The following is a 20,523-nucleotide window of genomic DNA, read 5'->3' as shown; positions in this document are numbered from 1 at the left end:
ATTTTGGATACCAACCCTTTATCTGATATGTCGTTTGCAAGCAGACACATGAAAAGATGCTCTACATCACTCATCATCAGGGAAATACAAATCAAAACCATGATGAGATACCAACTCACACCTGTCAGAATGGCTAAAATGAACACTCAGGAAACAATAGATGTTGGTGAGGATGTGGAGAAAGTGGAACCCTTTTAGCATTGTTGGTGGGAATGCAAACTGGTACAGCCACCCTGGAAAACAGTATGGAGGTTTCTCAAAAAAATTAAAAATAGAACTCTCCTACGACCCAGCAGTGGCACTACTAGGTATTTATCCAAAGGATACAAAAATGCTGATTCGAAGGAGCAAACACACCCCAACGTTTATAGCAGCACTATTGACAAGAGCCAAATGTCCATAGACTATTGAATGGATAAAGAAGATGTGGTATACACACACACACACACACACACACACACATAAAAAAATAAATAATATTATATATTATAATATTATAAATAAATAATATATAAATAAAAATATATAATGGAATACTACTTGGCAATGAAAAAGAATGAAATATTGCCATTTGCAACAACGTGGATAGAACTGGAAGGTATTATGCTAAATGAACTAAGTCAGTCAGAGAAGGATAGATATCATATGATTTCACTCATATATGGAATTTGAGAAACACAACAGATGAACATGGGAGAAGGGAAGAAAAAATAAGAAAAAAAAAAAGAGGGAGGCAAACCTTAAGAGACTCTTAATTACAGAGAACAAACTGAGGGTTGCTGGAGGGGAGGTGGATGGGAGGATGGGTTAAATGGGTGATAGGCATTAAAGGAGGGCACTTTTTGGGATGAACACTGGGTGTCATGTGTCAGAGATGAGTCACTGGGTTCTACTTCTGAAGCCACGAAAACACTGTATGTTAACTAACTTGAATTTGAATAAAAAAATTTAAAAAAAGAACATACAAATGAGAAATACAGGGAGAAATTCACTTTCATTAAAAATCAAATATGTGCAAATTGAAGTAACATAAGATACCTTGTTTGGCTTGCCAAACTGAAGAAGATGAAAAGTTATAATAATACTCTACTGTTAGAAATGTGTTTAAACACCTCAAAAATGGGCAAACTGATTAATGCAGCAATTTTATCTCTAGGAATTTCTCTTCTGCAAACAATCAGAAATACGTTAAGAAGCACATATAAGAATTTACTTATGACAATGTTCTCTGACACTCAGTTATTAAAAAAAAAGAAGTTAGAAATGGCCATTGTTACAAAATACGGTAAATGTTAAGTAAATAATGCTAAAATCATATAATGGAAAACAAAACATCTTTTAAAAACAATATTATAGAAGGAAGTAAAAGAAACATTTTACCATAGGATGACAGATTTGTAGAGTAATAAAAAAGATAGATAAAACACTGAAAGGATATACATACAAAATGTTAAGGGATACTTCGCTTTGCCTCTGGGAAGTTTTTATTTTTCAAGTTATGGACTCAATGTTTGTGTCCATTCAACATTCTATGTTGAAGCCCTAACCTCCAAAGGCATGGTATCAGGAAATGGGGCCTTTGGGAGGAAATTATGCTTAGATGAGGTCATGAGGTAGAGCCCTCAGGATGGGATTAGTGCCAGGAAGGGGACCCTCACCAAGAGCCAATCTCTTGGCACCTTGATCTTAGACTTCCCAGCCTCCAGAACTGTGAGAAATAAAAGTCTGTTGTTCAAGCCACTCAGTCTATGGCATTTTGTTACAGCAGCCTGAGCTAATTAATATGAAAGTTATACTCTTTGAAGACATACATTGATTTACAGATTTAGACAAATTGATGTGATATGTATTTTTTAATAGTAAAAGTATTTTTTAATTCTTACCATTTTCAGATCTTTTTTAACTTTTAAATTAATAAACTTTATTTTTTAGAACAGCTTATTTATTTATTTATTTATTAAAAAAACTTTTTTTTTTTTAGCATTTATTTATTATTGAGAGACAGAGCATGAGCATGGGAAGGGCAGAGAGAGGGGGAAACACAGAATCCGAAGCAGGCTCCAGGCTCTGAGCTGTCAGCTCAGAGCCTGACATGGGACTCAAACTCACAAATCATGAGATCATGAATTGAACCAAAGTCAGATGCTTAACCAACTGAGCCACCCAGGCGACACTCAGAACAGCTTTAAGTTCACAGCAAAACTGAATGGAAAGTACACAGTGTTCCCTTATACTCCCCGCCCCACACATGCACAACCTCTCCCAGGACGAACATGACACCAGGCACCACAGGGGAACATTTTTCTACGACCGATGGGTTAATTTCTAAGAGAGGAGCTTTATACTGACTCTCCAATATGCATCTGTTACCTCAGTAACAGATGGAGTTACTTTTGTATCCAAAACTAATTGGGCTCCTTTTTGGTATATACATCTAGACTTCCAAAAAGGTCAACCTCACCACCCATTTTGCTCTTCAACCTAGATACTGATTAAGCTAACAAATTGACAAGATTAAGCAAAGTTGAGAGATAACAGCACGGCAGCCTCTGGGATTCTGCCACTATTCCTCTGTTGAGTGAAATGAAATATCTCCTTTCAGGCACAAGGTGGTTTGGAGCAAAGGCTGTCATCCTTAATTCCTTCCGTAAATAGATCCAATAGCACAGCCCATCTTTCTTTTACGCAGGCTTTTAGGATAGCCTCGTGCAGTTTTCTAGAATTGCGAACTCTAATTCGATGCAGAGTGAAGCCGAGTGTATTAGTTTGCAAAGGCTGCTACAACAAAGCACCACAGACTGGGTGGCTTCGTAAGAGAAATTTATTTTCTCACACTGAGGTCAAGGTGCTGGCTGGGTTGGTTTCTTCTGAAGCCTCTCTCTTTGGCTTTGGTAAATGGACATCTTTCTCCCCATGTCCTCACATAAGTCTTCCCTCTGTGTGTATCTGCGTCCTAATCTCTGTTTCTAAGGACACCAGTTGTGTTTGATTAAGACTCACCCTAATGACCTCATTTTAACCTAATTAGCTCTTTAAAGAGTCTATCTCTAAATATAATTATAGTCTGAAGTACTGGGGCTTAGAACTTCAACTATGAACTTCAGTGGGACACAATCTAGCCCATAGCACCAGGTATTGTGTTGCTGGAGCCCCACCTATGGTGCCTCTCTTGGGCACCTCGCATTTCTCTTCTATGTCCTTGGAACTGCACCTGCCCTCATCTTACCGCCCTTAGGGTTGCTCCCTGTCAAAGCCACCCTCCACCAGACCAGACCATCACACAAAGCTCTTGTCGTTCCTCTTCTTGAAATGCTTTTCTGGATTTCCACTGCCTTTGGGAGCGTTCTCATATATCTTAGGATAATAGAGTGCCTGCCAGGGCAGAAGTTAGATGAGACTCCACTCAAGGACATTCTTGCAATGTCTTCTTCCACAAGAAGGGCTCTCCTGAGAGCAGAGCTGTCTGTTCCTGAAAGGGCCATGTGGGGTTTCTGCTTTGTCAGGTAGATTTAGGGGAGGGGGGGAAGGGGACATACACATGATCCAGACTGCAGAGCTGGCCCCAGAGGGTGGAACAAGACCATTTTGCACAAGGAAGGCAAAGGCATTTGGGGACAGAAGGAAGAACCATACAAGCTCTGGATTCTGGGTCGAGTTGCTTTATTAGGGTGGGCTAGGAGTGGGCACATCAAGGGCAGGTGTAAGGTTAGAGCAATGAGGCCCCCAGAGTAAGGGCACCTTAAGGATAAAAGCATACAAGTTTTACGGTCAGATCCTACACAGGCCCAGGGCATCAGGGAGGTACCCCAAGCCTCCCCAAGTCTCCCGGAGCTTCTCTAGACCTCCCCTAGGGAGGCTTGTGAGAACATCCAGTGGCCAAGGTGGGAATTTTAAGTAAAAGGAGCCATGGGCTTGGTGCTTGGCTAAAATGGAACAGTACCACCTATGGCTGCTAATGGCGTTGCCGTCTCTGAAGCTCCAGGCTGCTTGGAGAATAAGGATCTCCTTCCAATAAGGTATGTGGACTCTCAAGTCACTAGTTAAAAAACTATATAGCCACATTTTCTCCTATGATTGAGAAGCAAATCACACTGGACACAAACGAATAAGCCTTCCCCTCCTTGGCCTACCTCCCTCTTCGGGTTCCTTAGTGTCACCCTCCTGTCTCCTCCGGACTTCAGCACACACATCATATGCACACACACACACAAATTATTTCAGATAATTTTCAAGTAGTCATATGTGTCAGGTAGTAAGGTCTTCTTTTATGGCTGATTTTTGGCAGTGGGCCTCCAGAAAGAGTGGTTCCCCTGTTATGCACTCTATTTTAAAAACACTCAGAATGCGAAGCTCCTTGAAATGCCTTATGTCCTTTTTTCACTGTGGTTTATTCTCCCTTAGCCTTGGAAACTCATCATCTGTGGCTCTTCTCAGTACCGCTGCATATCAATCACTGATTTGTTGGCCTTGCCCATTGGATGGACCATGGGGTGATTAATTTTTTGTGTCAACTTGACGAGGGCTTGGTACCCAGATGTTTGGTAAACACCAGTCTAGATGTTGCTGTGAAGGCGTCTTTTAGATAAGATTAAAATTTAAACCAGTAGACTGAGTAAAGCATATTACTCTCCATTATGTGGGTCAGACTTGTCCAATCAGTTGAAGGCTTTAAGAGCAAAGAGTGAGGTGCCTTAGGAAGAGGGAATTCTGCTTCCAGAAGGCCTTTAGATGCAAGACTACACCATCAACTCTTGTTGGAATTTCCAGCCTGTCAGCCTCCCCTGCAGACGTAAGACTTTTGCGCCTGTACAATCATGTGAACCAATTCCTTCGAATAAACCTCTCTCTTTATTTACACAGCGTGTTGATTCTGTTTCTGCGGAGAACTTTGACTGATACAGACTGTGACTATGACCCTCTCCATCAGGTTAGGGACAAAGGCTGAGGGTGTTGGGGAGTGATGCCTGGACAGTTTTACGAACTAAGCAAAGCAGGTAGGCTTACAAACATTGCAAACTCATCTTGAATTCTTGACAAAACCAGGATTTATATGTAAACATCTACCAAAATATGGCTGAAGGGTCATATTCAGAACATTACAGCCAATTGCTACCTTCTTCTCCCTCCAGAAGCTTAAGCTCCTGGAAAGGTAGTTAGTACATTTCTTACAAAACATCTGACACATTCTACGTGTTAAAGAAAAAGTTAGTTTCCTTTAAAAAAGAAACCATTCTGTGCAGAGAGCTTACTCTTCCAGTCCTATGGAAGCTGCACCTAATTTCACATTTATCTTTCATGTTCTTCCTCTTGCCTTTGAAACTCTCATCTAACATTAGCATTTGATTAACCTTTTATTCAAGAGACATCTGGGTTTTGTTATAGACTATTATGCTGATTCTGGCTTGTTTTTATTTCAGATAATTTTCAAGTAGCCACACGTGTCAGGTAGTAAGGTCTTCTTTTATGGCTAATTTTTGGCGGTGGGGCTCCAGAAAGGCTGGTTCCCCTGTTATGCTAAACTTGTTCACTGTGGAGAAAACAGGAACCATCAAGTAGTGACAGTGAGATCTTGTTTCACTGTCTGGAATTATTTGGAGGAATGTCTTGGCCATCTTTCCCTTATATATATGCATTTTCAGCTGTCTTTGAAAATTACATTGTCTATCAATGAAAATTCATATAAAATACAATTTAACTGAGAAAACTAAAGATAAATCTGCAGTTACCGTCACATGGGAATATTCTCAGCAGTCCCTGTGGATTCTGTAAGATTTTTTTCAAGTGTTCTGTGAGGCCATAGTGCTGATAGACAGCCAGGTCTGTGGTGTTAGGGCCTGGATGATGTAGACTATGGCCTAACTTCTAGATCTGGAGGAAGGAAAATTCCGCTCCTAATTCTTTAACAGTAATGATGGGTCATGGTTGCCAGGGACAGAACTGATCCAGAATTGGCACCATGCTTTGGCACTTCCTCAAAGCTTTGGTCTGAAGATTACTACTCTCACGGGGCCACTCTGTCTGCCTTTGTCTGAAGGAGGAGCTCAAAATACAGTCTCCTCAGGAATTCGGGGCTATTGAGAGATTCACAGCTTGCACATGCCTGCTCTCACACAAAGAAATGACAGGGGAAATGTAGCAGACGTAATTCCTGGAAGGTAGAGCCAAATGTCCAAGATATGGGTCAGGGAAAATCAAGGAATGCTTTCATGGATAGGCTGAAAGGCATTTTCAATAATAGCATGCTGTACCTTACACTTAGCCAAACACAAGGGGCAATTCCAGGAGATTAGCTGAGCCCTGTTAGTTAATAAGTAGTCAGAGGCAAGATTGGTACCACTGAAGACCAGCATGATAGCCTCACTTTTTAACTTATTATATCCATAAACCTCAGTGTCTCCAGCTAGTGGGAACAATGTTTCCCAAGTGGGAATGATGAAACACTCCTGGCTTACCTCACGTGGTGCTCAGAAGGCTGAGAGGTTTGTAAACTCCCAGACCATTTGAGATGATGATGATTAGGGTGGAGTTAATAATGTAATTTTCCCAGGAGAGCCAAGGCTACACGGATGCCTGTCAAAGATCTAAGTATCAATGGAGCATGAAAGATGTGGATTCCAGCCGTGGCTCCAGCAGACCTAGATGATAAACTGGGTCATCTCTGGAAAGTCTGAAAACTTCAGGGAGGCTCATTTTGTTCATCTGTACCCATAGAGAGGCCTGCTAGGAGTGAAGAAAGTAAGTAATTTCTACTCCAGCTGATCCTGGTCTAGGTGTGGCTGCTAATTGCACCTGAAATCAAATTGTCCTCTGTCTCTATCCTTAGCATGGCAAGATAGCTCTTGTCTTAGTTCTTTAGCACAAGAAACTGAAGCCTTAAGTAACTGTCAAAAATGTTTACCCTTTTTAAAAATTAAAAAAAAAATTTTTAAATGTTTTTATTTATTTTTGAGACAGAGCACAAGCAGGGGAAGGGCAGAGAGGGAGACACAGAATCTGAAGCAGTCTCCAGGCTCTGAGCTAACAGCTCAGGTGCGGGATTTGAACCCACAAACCGTGATGTCATGACCTGAGCCAAAGTCAGACACTTAACCAACTGAGCCACCCAGGTGTCCCCAAAATGCTTACCCTTGATTGAAATCATATGGCGGTCATACTCAGCTTGACAGAGAAATGGTTAGAAATTAGGCCTGGTCTGTAATACATAGATACTTAATGTGAAGAAGCCCAGCCTCAGCAACCCTTCCCCTTGGTCCAGCTGTATTTGTGCTCTTTGAATGGGATAGTTTCTTCTGGAGATTCCAAGACTGTTTTTGTGTGTAACTATCATGGTGGAGGTGGGTAGCAAAACGAGCTCCAAATAAGATTTCAATTTATCATACAGATCTTAGATCACTCCATACCTCCATGAAACCTCCTTAAGAATTCAAACTCATCCTGAGCTCCTCCATCTGTGAATATATTTTTTCATTATATGTCTCTCTACAGAGTTTACCCCTAAATTATTCTTTAGTCTCTTTATTTACATATATACTTAGCATCTCAATCTATCTATCTTCTATCTATCTATCTATCTATCATCTATCATCTACCCATCCCTTTTCCTATTGTAGCACCTTTTCCTTTTCTGTTTGAATGCAGCATCTTGAGGGATGGGATCAGGTTCCTATCCAGTTGCTCAATGGGGCACAACCCATAGAAGGTGCTCTTGGCAAATGGTTGATCAGTTAACTGGGCTAATGGGGTCTTAGCCATCACACTCAGATCTAACTCCCTAAAGAGGTCCCCAGTTCTAACCATCCTTCAGGCAAGGCAATGAACAATGAGAAAAAATCTTTCCCAAGAACAGGGAGAAATAAGTAATCTGAGATCTAAATAATTTTCAAATCACGATAGGTTATCTACAAGACTCACTCAGACTCATTCTCCCCAGCCTGTATGATAAGTAGGAAGAAGACAAAAGGTCTTACTGCATTAAAAAAAAAAAAAAAAAAAGCCTGGCATAACACTTTTTTTCACAGCATGTATGCCCTTTCAAAGGAAATATTTCCACTAATGAGTCTCCTTTGCTTGTCCATTAGTTATTAGACACTTCTTAGAAAAAAGCCAACTTTCCTTTAATTAATGTGGCCGTTCTTTAGGCTCTCTTTGGAGATTTTCTTTTTATGCTGAGCTACAGAAATGAGATGAGGAGGTATTATATTGCCATGAGCTTATCTGTATTTGATACAATGGGGCGCTTCCCTCTTTCTTTCCTTCAGTAAGCTTGCCTTAGAAAAGAACACCCCATGGGTTAAAGATAATATTTGACTCAACAGCAAGTACATCCAGTGAAAGAAATGGATGTTCCATACTTAAAGTTACATAGGAATTGGTGCATAAGCACACTGAGAGCCGCTTCCCACCTCCTCTCTCTCCTTAAAACTCTTAAATATTAGAGGAGGATAGATAGATTTTTTTTTTTTAAATTTTAACTGCACTAGAAAACAAGAAAGGGTTTCCTTGCTGGAACATATACCATGAGAAATTCTTGAAAGATGGCATCAAAGCAATACAGAATATTACAGGCAGACGAGAACTCTTATGGATTGCGTGCATGGCACTGGGAAGCTCAAAGTTTGAAAATGGATATAAGGGTCCAAGGGCAATAGTCAAGTGGTTTTCTGGGGCACCATAGTAGGAATAGTCAAGTGAGGTAACAGAATTCCCTGGCAATTCCCAGAGAAAGCTTCTACCCACTGGCAGGAGCAATGAGCGTAGGAGTCAGGTTGGCAGGGCAATGTCCAGAGGGTTCAGAGACATCCTCATTCCTTTAAGAAAAAGTGCTTGAATATCCTCTTTGCTGCACAAGCTGGTCATGGTTTGCAATGGCTTAGTTAACAAATAGAGCATGCATAGAGATGCACAGCTACCAATAGAGGACGGCCAATGTAAAGATGAGTATATGATAAAAGTCTGTCCTGGGATGAGAAGCTATCCCAGCCATGTTAAGTGGGAAGATTAATGAGAATAAAGAGAAACATTACATTTGGTCACTTACATGCCCAGACCAACCATCTCGAACTGGTGGTGAACTGGATGATAGGTCTTTGAGACCTTCTCAGCATTACCATGGGAAAGCAGTATCAGACCAAGGATTTGAACTAGTATAAAGCACCCAAGTTTGGGATCCTCTCCCCTATAACTTTCATAACTCATTATTTGGTTCCATCATATGCTCTTCCAGGGTGTACTGAATACAGCATCCAGTCTGCTGGTCTACAGTATCTAGGTGACCACTGATCTGGGAACACCAGGGATCAAATGTCTCAACAGCTGGTGAATGAGTCCATCCCAAAGCGGGATAAAACTAAATGGGAAAGGGAGCCTGGGTGGCTCAGTTGGTTAAGTGTCCAACGTTGGCTCAGGTCATGATCTCACTGCTCGTGGGTTCGAGCCCCACGTCGGGCTCTGTGCTGACAGCTCAGAGCCTGGAGCCTGCTTCGGATTCTGTATCTCCCTCTCTCTAACTCTCCCTCCACTCATGCTCTGTCTCTTGTCTCTCTCTCTCTCTCTCAAAAATAAATAAACATCAAAAAAATAAATAAATGGGGACAAGGTATAATTAGTAAAGACACCAGTGAACTTCCTCTGGGTGACTCTGAGAATGAGGGGAAGGCTCTAACACACTTTCTGAAACACAAGGACCCCATGTTCAATTTCTAAGTGACATCATTTTGGTATGAAGCCTAACCACCATTCCAGGACCAAAACACAACTTTGACCCATGAATTACATTTCTGGTGACTATCATAAAGAAACAACTGCACCTGTACACCAAGAGACATGAAACATGGTTTATGTAGTGAAAATTTGAAATAACTGAAGTTTCTATCAATAGGTTAATAAACAGTGTACATACATTTTGGAATGCCATGAAGTATTTAATAAGAAAAAAGTCAATACATATATACTTATAAGTCAAGTTAAGATACACTACTATATGGAAAAAAGAATTTGCAAAATTGTTTATGTAATATGACCCATTTTGGTAAAAATTACTCTTGACACACACAGAAAAAACCTATTTCCACATGCACACATGTATCTATATAGACATAGTAAAATATCTAAAAGTTGACTCAAAGGCAATATAAATTCCATTTAATGAGAGTTTATTATGTATTTTTGCCATGATGGGTATTCGAGAGATGAACAGTACTGAGATACAGCTTTCTTTTTCATGAAGTTTGCAATCAAGCCAAGAACCAATTATTCTTTTATCCATTCACTCAGGAACATAATGGTGATCTGAGTACTCACAATTCCCTATGATTCCCTTAAAAATATTTACTGAGTACTTTTTGCATGTCAGGCACTGTGTTAGGCATTGAGGATAATGAATAGTTATAGCATCTGCCTTTATGAGGTTCACAGTCCAGTGCAGGAGATGTGTAACTGATAATTTTATGCATCGTATTTTTGACTTCTGGTTAAATATGTTAGATTGCACACACATGTTTATTTCTGTTTCTTCCATAAACTGCACTAAAGTGAATCAAGGAATAAAAAAAGATGCAAACCCATGATGACAAATAAAAGGGGATTAGAGATACAGCAATTGAATGATGTGAACAGAAAATAGAAGATAGAAAGTGAATGGACAAAATGTCATTGACTTTTTAGAGCTAATCAATGAATTTAGCAAACTTGTGGGATACAAAATCAGGACATAAAAATCAGTTGTATATCTATGCACAACCAACAACAAACAATCTGAAAAAGTATTTAAGAAATGAATCCCATTTCTATTGGCATCTAAAAAAATAAAATACTTAGTAATATATTTAACCAAGAAAATGAGAGACACATACATTGGAAACTATAAAACACTGCTAGAAGAAATTAACACACAAATGAATGGAAAGACATCCCGTGTCCATGGATTATAAGATTTAATATTCTTAGAATGTTCACATTACCCAAAGTGATCTACAAATGCAATGCAGTCTTTATCAAAACCCTAATGGCATTTTTTTCTTTTTTACGGAAATAGAAAAAAACAATTCTAAACTTCATATGGTACCACAAAGGACCCTGAACAGTCAAAACAATTTGAGGAAGAAGAGCAAAGCTGCAGACCTCACACTTCCTGATTTCAAAACAGATTATTAAAAAGTTACAGCAATCAAAACAATGTGGTACAGGAATAATGACAGATACATAAATCAATGGAGCAGAATAGAAATCTCAGAAATAAACTTATGGGGAAAAGATGGCTCACAGGTATATGAAAAGATGTTCAACATCAATAATTATCAGGGAAATGCAGATCAAAACTACTATATCACCTCATACATGTTAGAATGGTTATTACATTAACAAACAAAGAAAAACCCAGAAATAGCCAATGTTATTAAAGATATACAGGAAAAGGACCCTGGTACATTGGTGGTGGAAATGTAAATTGGTACAGCTATTATGGAAAACAGTATGAAGTATCCTCAAAAAATTGAAAATAGAACTACCTTATGATATACCAATCCCACTTCTGGGTATTTATCCAAAAGAATTGAAATTAGATTCTTGAAAAGGTATGTGCACAATGTTCACTGAAGCATTATTTACAATAGCCAAGAGAAAGACAACCTAAATGATCATCAAGGGATGAAAGGAAAATACACTGATGGATGTATTAAGGAAAATGTGATACATACATACAATGGGATATTATTCAGCCACACACAAAAAGAAAATCCTATCATATGCTACAACATGGGTGAACCTTGAGGACATTACGCAGAGTGAAATAAGCCACTTACAGAAGGACAAATGCTGCATGACTCCACTTATCTGAGGTCTCCAAAGTAGCTAAAGTTATAGAAGCAGGAAGTAGAGTGGTGGTTGTCAGGGGCTCAAGGGAGAGGAAAATGGAGAGTTGCTATTCAACATATATAGAGTTTAAATCATTCAGGATGAAAAAGTTACAGATATCTGCTCTGCAACATTGTAGTTACAGTTAACAGCACTGGACTGCACACTTAAGATTTTGTTAATAGGGTAGATTTCATGTTATGTATTATTTACCACACACAAAAAAGTCATTGATTAGCTAGACTGGGAAGCTGGAAATTAAGTGTATGTGAAGGGAGAAGCCAATAAGATGTAAGCTGATTTAGACTGTGGCATCCCAGAAAGACTCAGCAATCAGAGGCACCAACTACATCAAAAGGTCAGGAGAAAAGTTGAAACCTGTATGAAAGCAATTAGGGTTACTATTTAGGAAATTGGACCAGAAAGTTTTCATATTAGAGATAACAAGCATGCAAATGATTGGAAATAGATGTCATGTTAAAGTGGGGATCAATCGAAATGATCTCACAGTACAGGGGTGAGTAACATTCTTTTTATGGCTGAGTAATATTCCCTCGTGTATATACACACCACATCTTCTTTATTCATTCATTCATTGATGGACACTTGGGTTGCTTCCATAACTTGGCTTTTGTAAATGATGCTGCAGTAAACATCAGGGTGCATGTCCCCTTCTGAATTAGTGTTTTTGTATTCTTTGGGTAAATCCTGAGTAATGGAATTCCTGGATCACATGGCAATTCTATTTTTAGATTTTTAAAATGTTTATTTATTTATTTTGAGAGAGAGAGATAAGGGGGAGGGGCAGAGATAGAGCAAGAGAGAGAATCCCAAGCAGGCTCCACCCTGTCAGCACAGAGCCTGATGGAGGGCTCGAAGTCACAAAGTATAAAATCATGACCTGAGCTGAAATCAAGAGTCAGATGCTTAACTGACTGAGCCATCTAGGGGTCCATATTTTTTAATTTTGGGGGTAATTTCCATACATGACATGATTAAATCCCAGAGTGTAAGAGCAAGACTCTTCACTCCAGGCTGGATATATGGTGTATTCTTCTTTGGAAAACCAACATGGTCAAGACATAAGACCCCAGTTATTTGTGGATAGACAAACAAATCACTATGTCTCTACTAATGCACGTAGAGTTTCCAATCAATTTTTAAATATGAATTAACAGCTAAAGATCACCAGGCATTTGAGAAAATATTCTAAAAGTTTAAGTAAACAAATCATAACAAAACACACAAAATACAAAACACTCAAGGGAAACAGAGACAACGCAGGGAGTAGGACAAAACTTTAAAAGAACTAGAAGAAACATCCTGGAGAGAATAAAAACTGCAGCAATGAAACAAGAGCATGATGCTATAGCAAAAGAACAGGAAAGAGATATTGCATTTAAAAATTATATGTACACACATATGACATACATGTATATACACATATATATCTACATATGTATACATGTGTGAATGTGTATGTATTAGAAAATCTCCCAAAAATGTAGATTAAAAAGACAAATAATATGGGAGGCAAAAAAGGAAAAATAAGAAAACTATAAGATCAATCCTATAATTTGCCAAACAGCTAACTGATACATCTCCAGAAAAGAGAACAGAGGAATAAGTTATCATGTCTCCAGATTAAAGGGGCTCACTAAGTGTTAACTACAATGAGTGAAAAAAGTCTCATCCAAGGAATATAACTGTGAAAGTTTAGAACATATGAATAAGGAGAAAATAACGAAAGTTGTGTGAGAGGGAGGGAAAAAGAGAGAGAGCAAGAGAAAGGGACAGGGGGAAGAAAAAAACAAGGAAAGGAATCAGAATGATCATCAGACTTCTCTCATTATCTTTGCTTCTGTAAGCAAAGATAATATAGTAATACCTCCAAAATTCAGAGATGTTTATTTCCAACATAATAATCTATAACCAGACAAATTATTAATTAGATTGAATGTAGAATACAAGTTCTAAAATATCATGTGTTGTGAGAAACATCCTTCATCAGATTAAACGGATACAGTGAATAAAAGAAAAGTATGAGATCCAGGAAAGAGGGATTTAATACTGGACAGCAAAAAGAGAATTCCTGGAATTATGGTGAAGGAAGTTCTAGAGTAAGAGCTGTGAGCTAGTCCAGCAAGCAACCACTGCAAGTGAAGTGAAGAAATGATAGCTCCAGAATGGGTGACTCAACTAAATAAAGGAATTGATAGTTTATCAGGCCTGTTTGACTATACTGAAGGGAGATAGAAAAATATTAGACAGTTTAAAGAGAAAATTTGACATAGAGACATATGAAAGTTAAGCAAATGAAAAATAAGGCAATCATTAACTCCAGGAGAACAAAAAAAGCTGTTTGTGAAAGGATATGTTATTGGTATAATAAGTGGCTCAACTGTGAATAATACTTAAATACTCATAATAATATAAACACTGAATGTTAATTTAGCCCCATATTTATTGTGATATAACTATATTCAAAAGCTGTAACACTGGGTGTTGTATGGAAACCAATTTGACAATAAATTTCATATATTGAAAAAAAAATAAAAAAAATAAAAAAAGGAAAAAAGCTGTAAGAAAACATTTGTGTGTGTGTGTGTGTGTGTTGTGTTGTGTTTGAGAAAGTTAAATTCCCATCTTCTATTGAAAAAAAGTCAATATACTACATTTGAAATAAAAAAATACAATACATTTCACTCTACACATATTATTTTAAAATGTGGAGTTAACAAAATGAACAGTAGAAAAATTAAAGGACAATGCCTCTCTGATGGACAGAGACTGGGGAAATGTGGGGCAAAAGAGGTGTCTTTAGTTAAGCCTTGCATTTATTGCTTAAAGCTGTATTACTTTGGCAGTGAAAATAAAATTACCTACTATAATTAAATGTGATCATGACATACGTATAAAATTGTGAAAAGGCAACAGTGAATAAAAGTGCTCACAGGTAAATTTCAGAAATCAATATTAATCACTATGTATCTATATGCTAGAGAATTAAATGTTACTAATCATGGCTATCATCTTTTGATCATTTAGCATCATTTCATTTAATGCTTACATCAACCCTTGAACTAGGTTCTATTATAATCAACCACATTTTATAGATGAGGTCATGAGAGGCTAAATAACTTTTTTTAATATTTTTTTAATTATTCATTTTTGAGAGACAGATAGAGACGGTGTGAGTGGGAGAGGGGCAGAGAGAGAGGAAGACACAGAATCAGAAGCAGGCTCCAGGCCCTGAGCTGTCAGCACAGATCCCAATGTGGGGCTTGAACCCGCAAATTATGAGATCATGAACTGAGCTGAAGTTGGATGTTTAACCAACTGAGCCCCCAAACACCTATAACTTCTACAGACATACACAGTTGGAAAGTGCAGTGGTGGGCCTAAGATTAAAATCTGACTCTATCCAAAGCTCATAAACTTGGCCACAAGTCTACACTCCAGACATACTAGGAGATTATAGGAATTCAGAGAGGGCAAGAGGTCTGGATTCACCCTCTTTCCATACCAAATACAGCAAGTTTCCATGTATTAAAAAAAAAAATTACCTCCAGTTTAATTTGCTATTTGATAAGACACTGGATTGAATTTTAAGAAATACTTTTACATAAAGTTCTTTTAAAATTGGCTTCCTACACATTTTTAGTCAGGTTATATTTAGAATTTTCAGCACAGAATTTAAAATGCTGCCCTGAATCTCTATGAACAATAATAACACTTCACTGTATTCAGAGAACCTTCCTTTGTATCATCTTATGTGATTGCCACAGTAACTCTTCAAAATGAGCAGGGTTGATGTCATTCATCATTTCACAGGTGGGGGCATTAAGGACCATAAAAGTGATGTGGTTTTCTGGGACCCACAAAGACGATAAAGGATGGAGTTGTGATTAGAACTCATAACTCCTGACTCTTTAACTCTCTACCAGACAAGTAGCTCCTTACATGGGTCCTCAAGTGGTAACCATTGGTGTCACTGCCCTGAAAAGGGTATTTATGTTTGTCTTATGCCAAAGTTTAGACTTTGGAGAAGCTCATCTCTTGTATGTATGTATATATGTATATATATATATATATATATATATATATATATATATATATGTATATATATATATATGTATGTATTTCAGCTTATTTTATTTATTTTTAATTTTGAATGCTTAAATTTTAAGTCCAGTAGAGTTAACATGCAGTGTTATACTAGTCTCAGGTGCACAGGATAGTGACCCAATGGTTTTATACATTACTCAGTGCTCATCATAATATGTAAAATCTTAATAAGTAAATGAGTAATAATAAGTAATAAGTAAAATCCTCACCCATTTCACTCATCCCCCCCCCCAACTTCCTCTCTGGTAACCCATTAGTTTGTTCTCTATAGTTAAGAGTCCGTTTCCTGCTTTGTCTCTTTTTTCCTTTGTTCATTTGTTTTGTTTTTTAAATTCCACACATGAGTGAAAATTTTCTTTCTCTGACTGGCTTATTTCACTTATCATTATACTCTCTTTGATCCTTCCATGTTTTTGCAAATGGCAAGATTTCATTCTTTTTATGGTTGAGTAATATTCCATTGTGTGTTGTGTGTGTATATATATATATGTATGTATTTATTCATTCATTTATCTCTTTATTCATTCATGTATCTATTCATTCATTTATCAATGGACACTTGAGTTGCTTCCATAATTTGGTTATTGTAAATAATGCTGCAATAAACATTGGGGTACACATATCCTTTTGAATTAGTGTTCTGTATTCTTTGGGTAAATACCAAGTAGTGGAATTCCTGGATCATTTGGTAATTCTATTTTTTAAAAATTTTTATTTAATTTATTTTTTAAATTTACATCCAAGTTAGTTAGCATATGGTGCAGCAATGATTTAAGGAGTCAATTCCTTAATGCCTTTTACCCATTTAGCCCATCCCCCCTCCCACAACCCCTCCAGTAACCCTCTGTTTGTTCTCCATATTTAGGAGTCTCTTATGTTTTGTCCCCCTCCCTGTTTTTATATTATTTTTGCTTCCCTTCCCTTGTGTTCATCTGTTCTGTGTCTTAAAGTCCTCTTATGAGTGAAGTCATATGATATTTGTCTTTCTCTGACTAATTTCACTTAGCATAATACCCTGTAGTTCCATCCACATAGTTGCAAATGGCAAGATTTCATTCTTTTTGATTGCCGAGCAATACTCCATTGTGTATATGTACCACATCTTCTTTATCCATTCATCCATTGATGGACCTTTGGGCCATTTCCACACTTTGGCTATTGTTGATAGTGCTGCTATAAACATTGGGGTGAATGTGCCCCTTGGAAACAGCATACTTGTAACCCTTGGATAAATACCTAGTAGTGCTATTGCTGGGTCATAGGGTAGTTTTATTTTTAATTTTTCTGAGGAATCTCCATACTGTTTTCCAGAGTGGCTGCACCAGTTTGCATTCCCACCAGTAGTGCAAAAGAGATCCTCTCTCTCCATCTTCACCAACATCTGTTGTTGCCCGAGTTGTTCATTTTAGCCATTCTGACAGGTGTGAGGTGGTATCTCATCATGGTTTTGATTTGTATTTCCATGATGATGAGTGATGTTGAGCATTTTTTCATATGTCAGTTGGCCATCTGGATGTCTTCTTTGGAAAAGTGTCTATTCATGTCTTTTGCCCATTTCTTCACTGGATTATTTGTTTTTTGGGAAAAATGAACCTGGACTACTTTCTTGCACCATACACAACTCAAAATGGATGAAAGCCTAAATGTAAAGCAGGAAGTCATCAAAATCCTTGAGGAGAAAGCAGGCAAGAACCTCTTTGATCTTGGCCGCAGCACCTTCTTACTCAACATGTCTCCAGAGGCAAGGGAAACAAAAGCAAAAATGAACCACTGGGACCTCATCAAAATAAAAAGCTTCTGCACAGCAAAGGAAACAATCAGCAAAACTAAGAGGCAACAGACAGAATGGGAGAAGATACTTGCAAGTGAGATATCAGATAAAGGGTTAATATCCAAAATCTATAAAGAACGTATCAAACTCAACACCCAAAAAACAAATAATCCGGTGAAGAAATGGTAATTCTATTTTTAAATTTTGTAATATTTATTTATTTTGAGAGAGAGAGAGAGAGAGAAGGGGGGAGGGGCAGATATAGAGGGAGAGAGAGAATCCCAAGCAGGCTCTGCACTGTCAGCACAGACACCAACATGGGGCTCAAACCCACAAACTGCAAGATCATGACCTGAGCTGAAATCAAGAGTTGGATGCTTAATTGACTGAGCCACCCAGGCACTCATATTTTTAATTTTTTGAGAAACTTCCATGCCATTTTTCTACAGTGGCTATACCAGTTTGCATTCCCACCAATAGTGCATAAATGTTCCTTTTTCTCCATATCCTTGCCAACATTTGTTGTTTCTTATGTTTTTATTTTAGCCACTCTGACAGGTGTGAGGTGATTTCCTATTGTGGTTTTGATTTGAATTTCCCTGAAATGATTGATGTTAAGTATCTTTTCATGTGTCTGTTGACCATCTTTATGTCTGCTTTGGAGCAATGTCTGTTCATGTCTTCTGCCCATTTTCAAATTGGATTATTTGGTTTTTGGGTGTTGAGCTTTACAAGTACTTTATATATTTTGGATACTAACCCTTAATTGGATGTCATTTGCAAATATCTGCTCCCATTCGGTAGATTGTCTTTTAGTTTTGTTGATTATTTCTTTTGTTGTGTAGAATTTTTCATTTTGATGTAGTCCCAATAGTTTATTTTTCTTTTGTTTCCCTTGCTTCAGGAGAAATATCTAGAAAAATGTTTCTGTGGTTGATGTCAGAGACATTACCGCCTGTGATCTCTTCTGGGACTTTTATGGCTTCAGGCCTTACATTTAAGTCTTTAATCCATTTTGAGTTTATTTTTGTGTATGGTGTAAGAAAGTGGTCCAGTTTCATTCTTTTGCATGTAGCTGTCCAGTTTTCCCAGAACCATTTGTTGAAGAGATTTTCTTTTCCTATCACATATTCTTGCCTCCTTTGTCAAAGATGAATCAACTGTATAATCATGGGTTTATTTCTGGGCTTTCTATTCTGTTCCATTGATCTATGTGTCTATTTTTAATTTTTTTTAATGTTTATTTATTTTGAGAGAGAGAAAGAGAGTATAAGCAGGGGAGGGGCAGAGAGAGAGGGAGACACAGAATTAGAAGCAGGTTCCAGGCTCTGAGCTGTCAGCCCAGAGTCTCACGTGGGGCTTGACCCCACCAACCATGAGATCACGTCCTGAGCTGAAGTCAGGCACTCAACTGACTAAGTCACCTAGGCGCCCTTCTATATGTCTATTTTTGTGCCAGTACCACATTGTTTTGATTACTGTATCTTTGTAGTATATCTTGAAATTTGGGATTGTGATGCCTCCAGTTTTGTCCTTCTTTTTCAAAACTGCTTTGGCTATTTGGGGTCTTTTGTGGTTCCATACAAATTTTAGAATTATTTGTTCTAGTTCTGTGAAAAATGCTGTTGTTATTTTGATAGAGATTGCATTAAATGTGTAGATTGCTTTGGGTAGTATGGCTATTTTAACAGTATTTGTTCTTCCAGTCCATGAGCATGGAACATCTTTCAATTTGTTTGTGTTGACTTTAATTTCTTTCATCAATATTTTATACTTTTCAGATTATGGATCTTTCACCTCCTTGATTAAGTTTATTCCTAGGTATTTTATTATTTTCAGTGCAATTGTAAATGGGATTGTTTTCTTAATTTCTTTCTGCTACCTTATTATTATAAATGGAACAGATTTATGTATATTAATTTTGTATACTGCAACTTTACTGAATTCATTTATCAGTTCTAGGAGTTTCTTGGTGGAGTCTTTAGGGTAGTATCATGTCATCTGCAAACAGTGGAAGTTTTACTCCTTCCTTACCAATGTGGATACCTTTTATTTCTTTTTCTTGTCTGATTGCTATGGCTAAGACTTCTAGTACTATGTTGAATAAAAGTGGTGAGTGAACATCCTTGTCTTTTTCCTGATCTTATAGGAAAATCTGTCAGTTTTTCACCATTGAGTATGCTGTTTTCTCTGGGTTTTTCACATATGGCCTTTATTATGTTGAAGTATATCCCTTCTAAACCTATTTTGTTGAGAGTTTTTATCATGAATGGATGTTGTGCTTTGTGAAATGTTTTTTCTGCATCTATTGAAATGATCATATGGTTTTTATCCTTTCTTTTTTTGATGTGATGTATCACATTGATTGATTTGTGAATACTGAACCACACTTGCATCCCAGGAATAAATCACAGTTGATTGTGGTGAATAATTTTTTTAAAAGCATTGTTGGATTCAGTTTGTTAATGTTTTGTTGTTTTTGCATCTGTATTCATCAGAGATATCAACCTATATCTCTCTTTTTTGTAGTGTCTGCATCTGGTTTTGGTATCAGGGTAATGTTGGCCTCAAACAGTGAGTTTGGAAGCTTTCCTTTCACTTCCATTTTTTTGGAATGGTTTGAAAAGAATAGGTATTAATTCTCCTTTAAATTTTTGGTAGAATTCATCTGTGAAGCCATCTGGTACTGACTTTTGTCTGTTGAGAGTTTTTTGATTACTGATTCAATTTTGTTGCTGATAATCAGTTTGTTTAAATTTTCTATCTCTTCCTGA

The 20,523-nt window shown here is 37.6% G+C and overlaps 1 protein-coding gene across 2 annotated transcripts in view; it reads right to left on the bottom strand.

Moving 5' to 3' along the window:
* Positions 1–20,523, bottom strand: part of PCSK2 (proprotein convertase subtilisin/kexin type 2) — a 270,526-nt gene that overhangs the window by 191,840 nt on the left and 58,163 nt on the right. The window lies entirely within an intron of this gene.

Source organism: Lynx rufus, unplaced genomic scaffold (genome assembly GCF_022079265.1).
Source record: "Lynx rufus isolate CCGP_SWC_20201006 ecotype Redwood Valley unplaced genomic scaffold, mLynRuf1.p SCAF_8, whole genome shotgun sequence".
NCBI classification, from domain to species: Eukaryota; Metazoa; Chordata; class Mammalia; order Carnivora; family Felidae; genus Lynx; species Lynx rufus.
The sequence above is the reverse complement of the archived record's forward strand: the minus strand, read 5'-3'. Positions and strand labels throughout refer to the sequence as shown.